We start from the raw sequence: 7,291 nt of genomic DNA, 5'->3' as shown, positions 1-7,291 counted from the left end.
TGTTCTAACCTTCCAACTCCTCGAACTCTCTCTTAATTTTTGGCCAAAATTTTTCTTTTAAAGATTTAGAAGAGTTCTCCCAAGAGTTGCCTAAGCATCCCTCCAAAAAATCGTCCACATTCAATGCACCTTTTGAAATAATAGCTGATCTCGCCGTTGGCAGCCTCGAGGGCGCCGTCAGCTGGCCTTCTAAAATTTTTGTCTGGAGTCTCGGGAAAATCTCGTCGTCGGCGCCGTTGGCCTCGCTGTCGGCGCCGTTGGGCTCACTGTCGACGCCCTAGTTCAATTCTTCACATTTTGGTCTTTTTCGCTCCAAATTCACTCCTTTTTGCATCTTTTTGCTCCAATGATCATAATTCATCATACCTGCAACAAAGCATCAATAATACTTTTTTTTAAAGTATAATATCATCAAAAATAGTATAAAATAGGTATAAAAATCTCAACATATTTTTTTTTAGTCAAAATCCTCCAAACTTAATTATTACTTGTCCTCAAGTAATTTTAGTACTATATAAAAGTTATGATCTATTGTAGTAAAGTTTTAATCCAGAAATATTATAATTTTGATTTAAATAAATACCATAGTGAGATTTTCAGAAAAAATTCAAGTAATTAAATTAACTTTGTAGCTATAAGATTATCTAGTCATCAAGTTTAAGAGTTCTAGTCTTGTATTCATTTCAAGAATGACTATATATTGTAATATTAAGTCACTTAGAATATTAAAATGATAGAAACTTCATGAGAACACTACTAGTAAAAGATCTAATCCATAAATATAAGTTCAGGAATGTATTTAGGTTTTTCCTTTAGGTAGGTCCAGTGAAGCCAATTTTTGATTAGGCATATCCTCAAGCTTCTCCTAACCTTCATATTTTTTTCTTTATTTTCTCTTTTTCATTTGGATTATTTTCAATCCTATGGTGAGGATTACTATATCTGGATAGCCTTTAATGATTTTGAACATCACCTTTCTTTCCCTAAATTTGAAAATCAAAACATTCATTTACCTTATAAATATTTCATAACTTTTACAGCATTGAGCCCCAATCTTTTCTTCTCAAATGAATTTCCAGATTCTTAATACTTCAAAATATAGTTTCCTTTACTTTAAATAGTTAACTATAGTCTTATTCTCTTATACTAAATATCTTAATCTAGAAAATTAATTTTCATTACAAAAACATTCCTTTAAATCTACCTAATATTTAAATATCTACAAAATATAGTTACCTGAATTAAATTCACTACATAAGATAATATTAATAATTTTTGAAAATATTTAAATTGAGAACATTTAATAGTTAATCTTTTTCTTCCCTCCCCCAAACTTAATTTTTTCAATATGAAACGATACAGGTGGAAAAAAAAATTCTAAATATAAATCATACCTCAGTATTTTAGGCATTTTCATCATTATGAAATCTTTGCAGTCCTTTTTAAAATTTCTACTTCACCTGGTCTGTAACATTAGGAGCTTTCTATACATATAAATCATTAGAGAATTTGTTGAGCAATGAAATTTTGAAATAAGTACAAAACTAAACATTATACAAATATAATATTTTGCTAACACATCCATAATACTAAACAAAACATTACAATTAAAATGCAAAATAAAAATCACATCACATTACAATTTTAACAAATTTCAACTAACACGCCAACAATTATAACAATAATTAAAATTATCCAATTACAACATAAAAATAAAAATGAAAGTAAAAACACATAAATATCTATTTCTATTATAAAAATTACAAAAAAAAGTAAAAGTACATCAACTACTATCAAATGTCAAAATCCCAAATTATATCTTCGTCTCCTTGGTCAGCAGGTGGATTGGGTTGATACTGAGTATATTGGGGGCATTCAGGAAAAGTAACATTAGGCTCACCTCTATAGTGCCGGGCCTGAGCTTAGTAGTAAGCTATCTCAAAGTCCGAATGCCTCTAAAGGTACTCACTATCATAATCATGTCTACGTTCTAAACCACAAATTCTTTCATTTATTAGCTCTATACTCTTTCGCTGCAAGGTCAAGTCATTCATTAAATCGTTCAGGGTAGGGGAACTAGAAGGTGGAAGGTCATAACTAGTAGAGGGGATATCTCTACTAGTAGAAGGTTCTTGACTCCTGCTCTCAATTCTCCATTTTTTGTGGGATTCATATGTCTTTAAATTAGCTTTAAAAATGAGTTTCATAGGGTAAACCCATTCCTCATCATCTCCAGCATCCACTCCAGAAAGTTGGGAAAGTGCATAAATGAGGCTAGGATGTCCTAGACCTCCACTTGTTTCACTCCTTGCCGTGGTCAATATATTCTTAAAATTGATTCTCCCCACATTTATATTTCTATTATTCTGAATACAGAAATTCAGAATAGCTCTATCTCTTGTTACCTCACTATGGTGATAGGTCAGTAACATAGTAGAGGAAATAAAATAGTGTCATGCTTTAGATATGGCATTCAACATGGAAGCAAAAAAATTTACCCATTCTCGTTGCTTTATCTTCCATGTTCCTTTCCTATCAGTGAGAAAGTTGATCACATCATTCAACGGGTCTTCCATCGTACTGAAGGTTTCATAATGGCAGCTATAGGAGTTTGGGACTTCATAAAAGGAGTTAATGCGGGCGGCACTAAACTCAACAGAAAATCCCTGCACTTGAACGATTCTGTCCTCAGAATAGAACACGTTGACATAAAACTCTTTTACAATATTTGCAGCAGCCTTATTGGTGGTGTAACAGAAGTTTTCCTACCTCCGCTCGGTAATAACTCGTTCAATTTCTCCTCCCGGACTCTCAAAAACTTGATCTTGTATACATTTCTTTCCTTCAAACACTGAAGTAAACCTCGATTGAGCCTCCGCATTGACGAAGTAAGACTCGTCAAACTCAAGTCGCCTCTTTTGTTGTGAAGCCGTTTCAATCTAATCAAAATTATAGAAAAATTCCAAAATACACTTCAAATATGCAAATAATGGCTTCCAAAAGTGATTCTAAGAGTTCAAAACTAAATTCCATGAATTTCTTCCCAATATTTTCTTCACATTCTCAAATTTTTCAGATCTTCTCAACGTGGAAGAAATTCATGGTGAAAATCAAATATTTTTTAGTTTGGAGTGAAGCTCTTACCAAGATACGATCAAATCCGGTGTCAAAATGCCTTGAAATTGCCCCCAAATCCAAGATCTCTCAAGCCCTAGGTCAAAATTTTCATTTTTTAGAGGAAGGGGATGATGAATAGTGGCGGTTGACTGGTTAAAATCGGGGTTAAAGGTGTTTTTTCGGGATCTCACCATCGGCTGGGTCTTCGGCGCCGTCAGCGAGCTCTATTGAATTAATATCCTAAGTCTCGGGAAAAGTCTGCCGTCGGCGGCGTCGATTGAATTGGTTCAATTTTCTATTGAATTGGTTCAATTTCTGGATTTTTGCGATTTTGATCAATTTCAAGCCTCAACGACATCCGTTCAATCATTATAGACATAATTTTAAGTGATTAAATGATGTACTTATCACAAATTAACTTTCACAACACAAAATATCACAATTATATATAAATTCCAAGAGTTAGAATTAACGTTACAACACACCTAAGTTTGGTATTTTCTCAACCTTAATACATCAATTCAGCATCACAATCCAAGCCACAACACTCAAAACGTTGAAAACAAACATCCTATGCTTAGTCTCAACTATATAGAGATCTAAAAGCAAAATTTGAAAGCAAAGCAAACACTAAGTTCAAATCAAATTACACACGTAGACATATAGATAGCAATGTAAATCTACTATTCTTCAGATTCAGTGCTAGATTCTCCTCTGAGATCACCTATTGATTGCACATGAACGAAGAGGTTATAGAAGGGTCGGTATGGAAATTCTTCAGTAGATTCCTCTTCTATCAATTTCATCCTTCTCATCAATCATATCAAACTATCTTCGGTATGTCCAGAGTGATCAAAATGTTCTTTCATCCTCCAGTTTAGATGATCGAAGAAATCAGAGATATTATTAATTGTATTCATAACATTTTGTACTCCTCCAATTTCTTGATTCTACGCAGGATCACTAGTGTTTTATCCGGAACTAAAGGTTAAATAGGTAGTGAATTCTGAGACGATTGGTCCACAATAATAGTTATATCATTTTCATCTTCATTGGCTGGGAATCTCTCAGTTGGGTCCAAATGCTTCCAAGGTAAAAGTACATTTTCGCAATTTTCATAAGATACTAGGAACTGACTGCAAAGTAAGAAGATTGTGGAAGGATGTCCAAGCCCATAAGTTGATCCATGAACGATCAGGCCCAAAATAGACTTCACAATTAGACTTCACAATTTATAGATCCAATATCGATCGACGGTCCTATTTGGATGCAGTAATTCAGAATAACACTTTCCTTAGTAACTTTAACGATCCTCATCGTCGGTAATTGTTTTGCAGAAATGAAGAAGTGTCAGTGTTTAGAAACGAGGTTTAGAAGTGTCATAGAAAAATTAACATACCCGTTTTCTCTCATTTCTCAGTCTTCAATTTCGTCCGTTAAATATTTGTAAATTTCATTCATCAGGTTTCTTGTCGGGACGAAGTTGGAATAATGACAGACATGAACGTTCTCGATCATATATAACTCATTGATCCGTCAGGAGTAAAAGTTATCCATCTACCTCGCACATAGACGACTCCCTGGTTGATTCAATGCAAATTAGCATAATATTTCTTCACCACCGGAACAACTACGCCTGACTGTAATGTAGCACAACACTTCCCATCTTCGCCGCACAATCATCTCTTCAATTTCCATCGATTGATTATTGAATCCTCGATTTACGAATCCTCATTCCTTGATTAATCTTTTCTTTGTCAGTACCTTGTTGAAGATTCGTTGCGCCTCCGCACTAATGAACTTTCTCCGGTTGAACACTCGCATTCTATGGCTTTCAGGGGAATTGGATGCCATAGGGATGAATTTGGTGGAGTTTCACTTTGTTTTTGAGGAAAGATGAACTTAAGAATCGAATTTAGAAGTTTAAAAGGAGTAACACCCGCCTAAAACCTCTTAAAACCATCCATTCAAACACCAGAAACTGTCATCCCGCCGGTCTCGCCATAGAATGCATCTCTTAAAACAATCACAAGTTTTTATGAATCTATAAACATCTCTAAAGATAGTAGGCGAATAGAATCCTGCTTGTAAAATTTTATAAGCAGTTTTATCAATCCCAAAATGTCCTCCAAATTCAGAATCATGACATTTCTGAATGATTAGCTCAGTTTCTTCATATGGTACACATCTTTTCATAATAAGATTCTTACATTGTTTATATAATTAAGGCTCATCCCAAAAATATGTTTTCGCATCATGAATGAATTTTCTTTGTTGTTGCAATGTCAGCATTGGTGACAAAATATCACTTACAATATTAACAATATCAACATACCATGGTATTTTCCACTCATTAATATTATAAAGTTGTTCATCAGGGAAACTGTCTGTAATTTCATTGTCGGTGTCAGATAATTCATGATTTTCTAATCTCCACAAATGATCAGCAATTTGATTATCAGTTCCATTTATATCAATAACCACAAGATTAAATTCTTGCATTAAAAGTATCCATCTAATCAACCTTGATTTGGCATCCTTCTTTTGCATCAGATATTTAATAGCAGAGTGATCAGTGTGCACAACACATTTAGTTCCAATTAAATAAGATCTAAATTTATCTAAAGCATGCACAATAACCAGTAACTATTTTTTAGTAACAGTATAGTTAATTTGAGCATCATTAAGATTTTTACTAGCGTAGTATATAATTTTAAAAATCTTTTCATACATTTGTCCAAGAATAATACCAATAGCATAATCACTAGCATCGCACATCAGTTCAAATGGTTTCTCCCAGTTAAGTGAAACTATAATAGGGGTTGTGATTAGTTTTTCTTTTAATAACTCAAAGGCATTTAAACAGTTTTCAGTAAATTTGATAGAAAAATTAACATACCCGTTTTCTCTCATTTCTCAGTCTTCAATTTCGTCCGTTAAATATTTGTAAATTTCATTCATCAGGTTTCTTGTCGGGACGAAGTTGGAATAATGACAGACATGAACGTTCTCGATCATATATAACTCATTGATCCGTCAGGAGTAAAAGTTATCCATCTACCTCGCACATAGACGACTCCCTGGTTGATTCAATGCAAATTAGCATAATATTTCTTCACCACCGGAACAACTACGCCTGACTGTAATGTAGCACAACACTTCCCATCTTCGCCGCACAATCATCTCTTCAATTTCCATCGATTGATTATTGAATCCTCGATTTACGAATCCTCATTCCTTGATTAATCTTTTCTTTGTCAGTACCTTGTTGAAGATTCTTGTTGAAGTTGAAGATTCGTTGCGCCTCCGCACTAATGAACTTTCTCCGGTTGAACACTCGCATTCTATGGCTTTCAGGGGAATTGGATGCCATAGGGATGAATTTGGTGGAGTTTCACTTTGTTTTTGAGGAAAGATGAACTTAAGAATCGAATTTAGAAGTTTAAAAGGAGTAACACCCGCCTAAAACCTCTTAAAACCATCCATTCAAACACCAGAAACTGTCATCCCGCCGGTCTCGCCATAGAATGCATCTCTTAAAACAATCACAAGTTTTTATGAATCTATAAACATCTCTAAAGATAGTAGGCGAATAGAATCCTGCTTGTAAAATTTTATAAGCAGTTTTATCAATCCCAAAATGTCCTCCAAATTCAGAATCATGACATTTCTGAATGATTAGCTCAGTTTCTTCATATGGTACACATCTTTTCATAATAAGATTCTTACATTGTTTATATAATTAAGGCTCATCCCAAAAATATGTTTTCGCATCATGAATGAATTTTCTTTGTTGTTGCAATGTCAGCATTGGTGACAAAATATCACTTACAATATTAACAATATCAACATACCATGGTATTTTCCACTCATTAATATTATAAAGTTGTTCATCAGGGAAACTGTCTGTAATTTCATTGTCGGTGTCAGATAATTCATGATTTTCTAATCTCCACAAATGATCAGCATGAATCAAAAGTATCCATCTAATTAACCTTGGTTTGGCATCCTTTTTTTGCATCAGATATTTAATAGCAGAGTGATCAGTGTGCACAACACATTTAGTTCCAATTAAATAAGATCTAAATTTATCTAAAGCATGCACAATAACCAGTAACTATTTTTTAGTAACAGTATAGTTAATTTGAGCATCATTAAGATTTTTACTAGCGTA

This window comes from Phalaenopsis equestris, unplaced genomic scaffold (genome assembly GCF_001263595.1).
Source record: "Phalaenopsis equestris unplaced genomic scaffold, ASM126359v1 Scaffold205560, whole genome shotgun sequence".
Lineage (NCBI taxonomy): Eukaryota > Viridiplantae > Streptophyta > Magnoliopsida > Asparagales > Orchidaceae > Phalaenopsis > Phalaenopsis equestris.
The sequence above is the reverse complement of the archived record's forward strand: the minus strand, read 5'-3'. Positions refer to the sequence as shown.